The following is a 12,501-nucleotide window of genomic DNA, read 5'->3' as shown; positions in this document are numbered from 1 at the left end:
AGGGTAAGGTCTAGCATTTTGTATTTGGAGAAGGCCTCTAGTGCTTCAGATGGATTCTCAGGTATGAGATGTGGCCGCAATCCAAAGAGGACTGAGGGGGTGAGCCAGGTGTGGAAAGAAAAAGGCATCTGGCCAGCATCAGAGTACAAACATACAGGGGGAAGGTCTGAGGTCTCCAGAGTAAAGTGCAAAGGACGGATCCCAACCCTGGAGAGGACTGGAAAGAGTAAAGTTTACTTGTACCTAGGTGAGAATTTGGTACACTGTAACAATGGACATTCACGTGGAAGGACAGGACATAAACAAGGACTTGATTCTGGGCTGTGATGGAGTCTTGTCTTCAAAAAACATCCTGACCCAATTCTTGGAACTGAACTATAATATCAGGGTGGGTTAGTTGTGCACGTGACCTAGTGTTTCACCTGAACCAGGTAGCATGGGATTGAGGCAGGGGTCATGGGCAGAATTCTAAGGGTTCTTTCTGATGTACACACAAAATTTCCAAGTTATTCAATCAAGCATGAATCAAGGCACTTCTGTAAAGTTATGAAGGTTCCAAATTAGTTGGTTTAGATAAAGGGAGGTTAGCCTTGGTGGATTGGACCTAAGCAGGAGGGCCAGTTAGAGGGAGATAGACTCTTGCTGACAAGAGACCGGAGGGTGAGAGGGATCCATCATGAGAGAAATTCTCCACACTGCTTTGAATATGGAGGGTGCTAATGGCAAGATATGAGTGTGGGTGGCTTCTGGGAACTAAGAGTTGCCCTGGCTGACAGCCAGCTAAGCAAGAGAACCTTGGTCCTTACAACTACAGGATCTGAACTCTGCTATGACCTATGAGCTTGGTGGAGGACCTAGAGTTCAGGTGAGAATGCACCAACATCGCGACTCCAGCCTTGTGAGACCCTGAGCAGGGGAACTACTCATACTTTGATCACACCTGTGTTCTATGCACTCTGAGATCATAAGTGGACTTCACTCTAAGCTGCTTAAAGTCACCTTACAGGCTAGAAGGAGGCTGCATTTGATGAAGGAACTCAAAAATCCAAAGTTTAAGGGAGAAGAGGATGGCCAGGAAGTCAGTACACATCCTGCTAATATATCCTTGCCTCGGCCACCATATTTGAATCTTCTTGGTAGGAATTGGTAACCCTGAGTTGTACCCTCTGCCAGGATCAAGGACTAGCCTGAGCAGGCCAAACAGTCACAACAAGAAGGGAAAGGAAGGAGCAGAATCAAGAGACATTGTAGAAGGAAGTGACAGTGTGTGAGCACTATAATTGGGAATGTAGTCTAAATGCTTTTGCTTGACATTTAAAATCTTCCATGTAGTTCAATTCTAAACAGAGTTTCTGAATTCTTTCCTGTCACTCAAATCTTGTGTCACGGTCAGCCTGGTTTATCCATCATCCCAGGAATGAACTGTTTACAGTCCTAGCTTTTACCATTGCTGGTACTTTCCACATCCTAGGATGACCTCTTTTCTTCCATAATCAATGATTGACAACATCACTTGACGACTTGGCGACAAGAGAGGCAGGTGTCTTGTCCACGTATTGTATCTACAAATGGAGAAACACCAAAGGAAAGTTACCAAACTGTGGACTTAAAAATTATATTTAGGGGTCATCATTGTGATATAGCAGGTTAAGCAACCATCTACAGTGCCAGCATTCCTATGGGTGCTGGTTTGAGTCCCGGCTCTTCCACTTCCAATCCAGCTCCCTGCTATTTCTCCTAGGAAAGAGGCAGAAGATGACCCAAGTCCTTGGGCCTATGCACCCATATAGAAGACTCGGATGATGCTCTTGTCTCCTGGCTTCGACCTGGTGCAACCTTGGCCATTGTGGCCATTTGGGGAATGAATCAGCGGATGGAAGACCACTCTCTCTCTCTTTGCTTCTACCTCTCCCTCTCTGTAACTCTGACTTTGAAATAAATCTTTAACAAAATTGTATTTAAGAAGTCATATTTTAAATCCAGAATAAAATAATTTTGATAATGACATAACTACTAGCTTTATTTTAAAAATATTAATTTGTGGTGCTTGCTCTCCAGGTGATGTGTCCTGTAAGGAGTGTATTTGTCCCCCAGAACTTTGGGTCATCTTCTATGACCAAACATATGTAAGAGGCAGTTATAATGAGGACAAGTCTACATACCCCTCTTTTCCCCCCTACCTTGCCCACACACGATGTCTGGGATGGGTGGGCCATTTGTCCCATCACAGCTCCATTTCAGTACACAGTGACACCTCTTGTTCTGAATTATTGTTTGACATGCTCATTTTTCCTTCCACTGATAATTAACTTTATTTTTTTTTAGATTTGTATTTATTTATTTGAGAGGTAGAGTTACAGACAGTGAGAGGGAGAGAGAGAGAAAGGTCTTCCATCTGCTAGTTCACTCCCCAGATGGCCGCAGCTGCTGGGGCTGGAGCTGGGCAGATCCAAAGCCATGAGCCAGGAACTTCTTCTGAGTCTCCCATGTGGGTACACGGGCCCAAGCACTTGGGCCATCTTCTACTCTTTCCCAGGCCATAGCAGAGAGCTGGATCAGCAGAGGAGTAGCTGGGACTAGAACTGGTGCCCATAGGGATGCTGGCGCCACAGGTGGAAGGTTAACCTACTGTACCACAGCGCCAGCCCTGATAATTAACTTTAAATGTAGACATATAGATATAGATAGCTGAATTGTCTGCTCAGCTAATTTTTAAGCTTTTTTTTATAGTCAACAAATATTTTTTAAATACCTGTTTTGTTGAGACCTGTGCAGGTATCTCATATATGGATTTCCTTTTTTGGGTGGTATGGTAGATCTATTTTACAATGGATTTTTGAAAGTTACTTGGTCTATAGCCAAAATTTTGACATCAGACTTTAAAAGTCAATCAGGTGGAAACAAAGAAACCACATTTTCTAATAGAGTGACATAGAAGATTAGATAGGATGTTTAATACCTTTGTTGTGTAATTTTCTAATTGCACAAGTCATTTTTGAAATTTTCACAATGTATATGTACAAGGTTAACTGGACCAAGTGTAGTTTGCTTTTCTTGGGCTAGTTAGACTATAGTAGTAGTCAAAGAGCACTAAACAAAACTGGAACTCATTTCAAGAAACATTTTTAGTTGAAAATAGAAATGTAGATTTGATCTACTTTAACATAATTCGCAAAGGAGTTTCTCCCTTATTGGAGGCCTAGGCTTCATTTTTATGTGATATCCTGTTTCACGCAGAGCATGACATGCAACCAGTTCAGGCTTGTGAAATTAAAATAAAGACATTGATTTCAATAATATCCCAAGTGAGACTGATTGCTGCCTTCTTCCTTCACTGACCAATAAGGAACCTAAGAAATGGAGAGGCCATTCATAAGTTACATAAGTGAGCCAAAACTTGACCACATCCTCTCCCTCACAGTCTTGTACCCTCTCCACCACACCACATCTGAAAAATTTACTCAGATAAAGAGTATCTGCAAGGAATATTTTCTAAGATCCCCAGTGGATGTTAAAAAACCATGGGAGGCAAAGAGCCCTATGTCTGTCATCTACTTATCATCTTCTGTACTTACAGATCTGTAATATAGTTTGATTTCTAAGTTAGGCACAGTAGGAGATCAACACTAGCTAATAATAAAATAGAACAATTTTAACAATGGTGCTACAGTTTTAATGATGTAGGCATGCTGTTAGTAAAATTCAAAATGCACGGGAGAATGTGGTATCCAGTGGCCGATGAAGGCAGACCACCTTGCAGCCTTTGGTCCCAGAGAGCAGAGGCTGAGATCATTGACAAAAGTGAAGGCAGAGAGGAAGCTTGGAGAAGCTGACTTCTACAATTTGGGACCTTGATTCCAAGGGCCCAGTTAGCCAGTAGTACCCTGCAGGGTGGAAACTAACGATATAAAGAATCTGCCACATACCATCTGACCTCCTGGTGCTTCTGCTTGGTCAAACCCAGCTGGGCACCAGAAAGCAACACAGCCTATTTGTATAATCATGTGGGTAGCATGAGGGGACCCAGAACCAACTGGAGAGGATAGGGCACCAACTGGAGGGGACAGTGGTGGCTTAGTCCGTTTTCCATTGCTAATAATACAATACCACAGACTGGGAAAGTTATAAAGGAAAGAAGTTTACTTTGGCTCACAGTTCCGGTCCAAGGTCTAAGGCCCACATCTGGTGATAGCCTTCTTGCTGGCAGAGTACTGAAGTGGGGCAGGTTATCACATGATGAGAGACAAGGAGTGTGTAAGAGACTACCCAGACTGGCTTTTGTGGCACACTCACTCTCACCATAATCCATTAACCTAGTAATCTGTTACTTGCATGATTGGATTAATTAAATCATGAAGGCAGAATCCCAATCACTTCTTAAAAATCATACTTTGTTCAACCTTTTTTTTTTTTATAAAGATTTACTCATTTTTTGAAAGTCAGAGTTAGAGAGAGAGAGAGAAAGAGAGAGAGAGAGAGAAAGAGAGAGAGAAGTCTTCCATCTGCTGTTACACTCCCCAAACGTCTGCAATGGACATTGCTGAGCCTGGCAGAAGCCAGGGGCCAGGAACATCATCAAAGTCTCGCATGTGTGTAGTAAGAGCCCAAGTACCTGGGCCATCCTCTGCTGCTTTTCCCAGGCCATTAGTAGGGAGCTAGATAGGAGCAGCCAGGACATGAACATGTGAGATGTTGGTGTGCTAATGGCGGCTTTGCCAGCTATGCCATAATGGCCTTAAACCAACCATTGCTTTAAGAAAAGATTTATTGCTTATTTGACAGGCAAAGTGACATAGTGGGTGGGGGAGCACAGAGAGAGAGAGAGCTCAAGAGAGAGAGCTCAAGAGAGAGAGCTCAAGAGAGAGAGAGAGCTCTTCTATCCACTGCTTCATTTTCCAAATGCCTGCAACAGCCAGGTCTGGGCCAGGCTGAAGCCAGGATCCAGGAACTCCATCCAGATCTCTCACATGGATGGCAGGAACCCAAATATATGCCTCCTAGGAACATCAGCAGGAAGTCTGATGGAAAGCAGAGTATCTGGGATTTGAGCTGGCCTTCGCATATGGAACATGAGTGTCCCAAGAAGCAGCTTAACCTGCTGCACCTCAATGCTGCCCCAGTCCTTCCTCTTAATATCTCATAATGGGAATTTAATTTCAACATAGTTTTGGAGGGGACAAATCACATTCACATTATTGCAAATGGAAATATCTAGTATAGAGGCTATTTATCCAATAGTTGCCCACAAGCCTATAGGCCTGCTATCAGTTCAGGTGAAGCTTGATGTTTCAGGATGATGATCTCTAAACTTGGTACACTTTGCTCTGCCTCAGTCCTCAACTTCTGATCTACCCATCTACTCCAACATCTGCTGAGAAAGCTTGATGTTGGTTTTTTTTTCCATTTATTAAACTTTTATTTACAGGATATAATATTCTGGGCTGGCAGTTTTTCTCTCTTAGTACCTGGGCTATGTCTCGCCATTCCCTTCTAGCTTGTAGGGTTTCTGATGAGAAGTCTGCTGTGAGTCTAATTGGAGATCCTCTGAGAGTAATCTGACGTTTCTCTCTTGCACATTTTAGGATCTTTTCTTTATGTTTCACTGTGGTGAGTTTGATTACAACATGTCGTGGTGAGGATCTCTTTTGGTCATGTTTATTAGGGGTTCTATGAGTTTCCTGTACTAAGATGCCTCTGTCCTTCTCCAAACCTGGGAAATTTTCTGCTAGTATCTCACTGAAAATGCCTTCTAATCCTTTCTCCCTCTCCATGCCTTCAGGAACTCCTAGAACCCGAATGTTGGGTTTTTTAATAGTATCCTGTAGATTCCCGACAATATTTTTTAGATTTCTAATTTCTTCTTCTTTTCTTTGGTTTGCCTGTTTCCTTTCCTGTTCCCTGTCTTCTAAGTCTGATATTCTCTCTTCTGCTTCGCCCATTCTGTTTTTAAGTCTCTCAAATGTGTTTGTCATTTGATCTATTGAATTCTTCATTTCATTATGATTTCTCGTCACTATCACAGTTTCTTGTTCCACTAGTTGTTTCATTTCATGTTGATTACTCCTTAATATTTCATTTTCAAGAGAGAGATTTTCTATCTTGTCCATTAAGGATTTCTGTAGTTCAAGAATTTGTTTTTGAGAACTTCTTAATGTCCTTATCAATTTTTTGAGGTCTGCTTCTTGCATTTCTTCGATCTCATCATCTTCATAATCTTGAATTGGGGTGTCTTTTTCATTTGGGGGCATCATAGTGTCTTCCTTGTTCTTGTTACCTCGGTTTTTGCATTTGTTGTTTGGCATGTTGGAGATATTTGGTTTCTTCACTGTGGTGTTTTTTCTTGTTACACTATGGCTTTATTAAACTTTTATTTAATGAATATAAATTTCCAAAGTACAGCTTATGGGTTACAATGGCTTCCCCCCTCCCATAACTTCCCTCCCACCAGCAACCCTCCCCTTTCCCGCTCCCTCTTCCCTTCCAATCACATCATGATTCATTTTCAATTCTCTTTATATACAGGAGATCAGTTTAGTATATATTAGGTAACGATTTCAACAGTTTGCCCCCATATAGCAACACAAAGTGAAAAAAATACTGTTGGAGTACTAGTTATAGCATTAAATAACAGTGGACAGCACATTAAAGACAGAGATCCTACATAATATTTTTTTAAAAATTAATTAATTTTCTATGCAATTTCCAATTTAACACCAATTTTTTTTAATTTCCAATTATCTTTATATACAGAATATCGATTCAGTATATAATTAGTAAAATCTCATCAGTTTGCACCCACACAGAAACACAAAGTGTAAAAATACTGTTTCAGTACTAGTTATAGCATCACTGCACATTAGACAATACATTAAGAACAGATCCCACATGAGATGTAAGTACACAGTGACTCCTGTTGCTGACTTAACAATTTGACACTCCTGTTCATGGCGTCAGTAATCTCCCTAGGCTCTAGTCATGAGCTGCCAGGGCTATGGAAGCCTTTAGAGTTCGCTGACTTTGATCTTATTCCAATAGGGTCATAGTCAAAGTGGAAGTTCTCTCCTCCCTTCAGAGAAAGGTACCTCCTTCTTTGATGGCCCCATTCTTTCCACTGGGATCTCACTCACAGAGATCTTTCATTTAGGTCTTCTTTTTTTTCTTTTCCAGGGTGTCTTGACTTTCCATGCCTACAATACTCTCATGGGCTCTTCAGCCAAATCCGAATGCCTTGAGGGCTGATTCTGAGGCCAGAGTGCTGTTTAGGACATCTGCCATTCTATGAGTCTGTTGTGTATCCCGCTTCCCATGTTGGATCCTTCTCTCCCTTTTTGATTCTATCAGTTAGTATTAGCAGACACTAGTCTTGTTTGTGTGATCCCTTTGACTCTTAGACCTATCAGAGCTATCAATTGTGAACTAAAATTGATCACTTGGACTAGTGAGATGGCATTGGTACATGCCAACTTGGTGGGATTTTATTGGAATCCCCTGGCACATTTCTAACTCCACCATTTGGGGCAAGCCCGATTGAGCATTTTGTGATCTAATACTTTCACTTTAAATATTTTCTCAAGTAAACACAACCTACAAAAATGCCTAATAACTATGAAATAAATGATTAGGCATAACTAGATTGTCTCTGAGTTAATGAATACTCTTCAATCTATCACTCTGATTTGATTAGAATTCTCAGTTGTCAATTCTCACACCCTGTCCTTGGTTGATGGCCCTCCTGCCTTCCTTGTGTTACATGGTTTCATTCTGTCTCTTCCCAATTGGGTGAGAATGGAGACCTGGACAGGGTGTATCTGAGAACACTGAAGTCTGGAATTACCAACTTTTTCATCTTGATGAAATATATATATAAAATTTATATCTATATATTTTAATTTAATTAAATATAATTTAAATTTAATTTAAATATATATATTTTAAAATTTTGTTTTCTCAGGCCCATGCTTTTGGAAGCATTATCTTTGATGCAGCTATTATGTCAAGGAGTCTTTATTTGTCAGATGCTGTGGGTTGTGTTTTACTGTTTTCTGTACATTCAGGGAGCATTTTAGCACTTATCACATTTTCTTGCTCTGGATGTGCACTTGTTTCTGAGCTTTCAAAGTTGTATCGATGTAAAAACATCTCTTAAGAAATGATTTACTGTATGGTGTAGGCTCCGTATATTTTAATACTGAGTTTGTAGTTTCAATGCAACAGATGAAAGATGTAGGGTTGAATTAGTGGAGTGTTCACAGACTGAGCTAAGCTGCAGCTACTCTTTCAACTTTTCCTGGGACATGGAGTGAACCCTAATTTGGGAACTAGGGGATGCTTGGAGCTCATACTTGGTGCCACATAGTGTTATACGCCTTGACTATTTTAAGAGAAGCAGTACAAGGACTTGGAAAGTATGATTATGAATGGTGGCCAGGTTTCACCTCTGAGATGTGTTGAGTGACAAAGAATGAAAAAAGAATGGTATTTAGTTTCCAGAACTCTTTCGCAATTGATAAGAAAATTTTAAGTTGTGGAAGTGGATTGCCTAGGTTAGAACACTGGTATTCTAGTAACTATATAGTCTTGAGTAGAAAACCTAACCTTTAATGCTGTATAGGGGGTGGTAATAATACCTAACTTAAATGTTTGCTATGAGAGACAACTGGAGTAATATATGTAAAGTGCTTGCCAGTGTTTGACACAGAGATCAAGCCCTGAAACAAAATTCACAGATCTTTAAGCAGATAAATATATATAAATACTGGTTTCTAAAGGAAGAAGGAATGTCTGAAGATGTAATGGCCAAAACTTATCCAAATCTGGAGAAAACCATAAACCTACAGATTAAAGGAGCTCAACATACTCCAACCACAATAAACTGAGTATTGTGGAATTTAAACCATATATAGGGGACCAGCATTGTGGCATAGCAGGTAAAGCTACTGCCTGTGAAGCCAGTATCCCATATGAGTGCTCCAGTCCTCCGCTTCTGATCCAGCTTCCTGCTAGTGGCTTAAGAAAAGCAGAAGATGGCTCAAGTGTTTGTACTGCCATGCATATGAGAGACTCAGATGAAGCTCTTGGCTTCAGCTTTGCCCAGCCCTGGCTATTGTGGCCATCTGGGGAGTCAACCAGCAGATAGAAGATATCTTTTTCTCTCTGTAAATCTAACTTGCAAAAAAAAAAAAACTAAATAAATCTTAATAAAATGTAAAATTAAAATGTATGGCAATAATAACATGAAGAACAGGAGAGGTAATGAAAGTATATATTTTTAAAGATTTTACTTTTATTTATTTGAAAGGCAGAGCTACAGATTGAGGTAGAGACACACAGAGAGAGGTCTTCCATCCACTGGTTCACTCCTCAAATGGCCACAATGGCCAGAGCTGGGCCAGGTTTAAGTCAGGAGCCAGGAGCTTCTTCTGGTCTCACGTGGGGGCAGGGAACCAAGCACTTGGGCTATCCTCTGCTGAGTTCACAGGCATATCAGCAGGGAGCTTGATTGGAAGTGGAGCAGCTGGGACTGTAATCAGTGCTCATATGGGATACCGGCACTGAAGACCAGGGCTTTAACCTGCTGCACAACAGTGCCAGCCCTGAAAGCATATTGTTTTAAGGTTCTTATGCTATTCATGAAGTGCATGTTATTTGAAGGTAGATGATCACCAGTTAATATAGTCTATAAAACTTAAAGCGAACTAAAAAATAAAGATTAACTAATAAACCAACAATAGAAACAAAAAAAAATTAAAAATGCCCATTTAATAAAAAATAGTAAATAGAAAAAAAAGAGAAAAAAAAGAAATAAATGGGGCAACATATTCCCATGGAAAATATAAACTTATCAATATGAATAATTACATAAATGTAATGGTCTAGACATCTTAGTTAAGTGACAGGGATCCTCACACTGGATAAAGAAAATCAAGACTCTTAGTCTACTAACTTTAAAATGACATAAACTCACTTTGAAAGACTCAGAAAGAACAAAGTGAAAGATGGGAAAAATTGTATTTTAATGGTAATTTTTAAAAAGATATACTGTCTATTATAATTAGACAAAGTGAATGTCAGAGCAGAGGATGAAAAGGATCATTACATAATGAGGGGCTTAGTTAATCAAGAGAATACTGCAATCCTAAATGCTTATATACCTATTAACAGAACTTTAAAAATACACATATACAAAAAATATATAAAATTTGAAACTCAAGAGAATTACAAGGAGAAATAGATAAATATGCAATTAGAGCCAGAGATTCAACACTCTACTCTTAGTAAATTGAATCCACCGATATGTAAAGCACATAATATGTCATGGCTTAGTGCATTTTATTCCAGGAATATGAAAACAGTTTAATATGAGAAAAATCAATGTAATTTGACACATTAGCAGACTCAAGAACACACTGTATTGTAATCTCAATAGACTAAGTCAAAATATTTTTAAAGTTTATCCATCCTTTTTTAAAAGATTTATTTATTTATTTATTTATTTGAGAGGTAGAGTTATAGACAGAGAGAGGGAGAGACAGAGAAGTCTTCCATCTTCTGGTTCACTCCGCAAATGGCTGCAACAATCCAGAGCTGGGCCAATCTGAAGCCAGAAGTGAGGAGCTTCTTCTGAATCTCCCATGTGGGTGCAGGGCCCAAGCACTTGGGCCATCTTCTGCTGCTTTCCCAGGCCATAAGCAGAGAGGCTGTCTCTGGCAAAGCCCTAGCCTACTACACCACAGTGCAAGGCCACCAGATTTTTACAAATAAAGCACCCATTTCTCTGAAAAACCTTGACAAAGTAGGAACTGAAGAGAACTTCCTCTAGCAAGTAGAACTATGAAAATTGTATAGCTAACATAAAAAAAATAAATACACAAATAAACTACTAGAACTAAATAATGTAAAATAGGGGGTTTACATTTGGCCTAGTGGTTAAGATTTGTTAAGACATCCACATCTCTTATCAGAGTACCTTGGTTTCAATTCCAGCTTCAGCTCCTGACTTCAGCTTCTTGGTAATGCAGACCTGGGAGGCAGCTGGTGATGGCGCACGTAGTTGGGTACTCAGCACCCATGTGGAAGACATGGAATGAGATGCTGGCTCCTGACTTTGGCCTATTCCAGCCCAGGTTGTTGCATGCATTTGTGGATTGAACCAGCAGATGGGAATTCTCTCTGTCTATTTGCCTGTCTCTATGCCTCTCAAACAAACAAACAAAAATTATAAAAAGAGAAATGCAATTTTAAAAAAGTAAAATGCTACAACCAATTTGGGTGAGTTTGCAAAAAGCATTTCTTAAAATGTCAAGCATACATCTGCTATAACCTCTGACATTTCTTTCCTAGGTATTTATCATTTATCAAATGAAGGCCTGTGTCCATACAAAGACTTCTATAGAAGTGTCCATGACAGCTTTATTTGCAAGAGCTCTATACTGAAAGCAATAAAAAAAAGTTCATCAGCAGGTGAATGGAGGAACAATCTGTGGCCCACCCATAAAAAGGAATGAACTATAAACCCAGTTCATCATTGATGGGTCTCCTAACAATTATGCTGAGTTAAACATGCTCGATAAAAAAGAGTATATTCTGAAGACTCCATTTCTGTTAAATTATAGGGAAAAAAACCCCCAAACATCTGGAGATTGAAACAAACAGTGGGCAGGGGGAGATTAGCTTGGAAAGGGAAGGAAAGCATGGATCACATCCTTTTCGAGTATGGTTAAATTTATTGTTCTGATTCTGTGACAGCTTTACAGTTGTATAGATATGTCAAAACTCATCAAACCCAAATTTCCCCCTTAAATATATGCAGTTTATTGCATTGCAGCAATACACTAAAAGTGTTAAAAACTTTACCAGCCTCATAAAAAGAATGAGTACTGTCATGTTTTCCATGCTTGCTCTTATAGGAAACAATTTTGCTCTGCCACCCAGTGAATGTTCTGCCCCTTTTCTCCCTCCTTATTTTTGTCAAAAATTTTTATTTTGATATAAAAACATATGAAACTTAACTTTTTATACAGTCAGTGCTAACTAATATTAACATTTCTGGACCGGTGCTACAGCTCATTTGGCTAATCCTTCACCTGTGGCGCTGGCACTCTGGTTTCTAGTCCCGGTTGGGCTCTGGATTCTGTCCTGGTTGCTCCTCTTCCAGTCCAGCTCTCTGCTGTGGCTCGGGAAGGCAGTGGAGGATGGCCCAAGTGCTTGGGCCCTGCACCTGCATGGGAGACCAGGAGAAGCACCTGGCTCCTGGCTTTGGATTGGTGCAGTGCGCTGGGCGTAGTGGCCACTTGGGGGGTGAACCAACAGAAAAAGGAAGACCTTTCTCTCTGTCTCTCTCTCTCTCACCGTCTGACTCTGCCTGTCAAAAAAAAAAAAAATTTCTGGAACACAAAATAGATAACTTTTAAAAGAATTAATTGTATTTAATTTTTTAGCGTATCTTACAGAAAGACTGATAAAGGTTCTTTTTTTTTTTTTTTTTTTTTTTTTTTTTTTTTT

Source organism: Lepus europaeus, chromosome 4 (assembly GCF_033115175.1).
Source record: "Lepus europaeus isolate LE1 chromosome 4, mLepTim1.pri, whole genome shotgun sequence".
NCBI lineage: Eukaryota > Metazoa > Chordata > Mammalia > Lagomorpha > Leporidae > Lepus > Lepus europaeus.
This window is presented reverse-complemented; position numbering follows the sequence as displayed.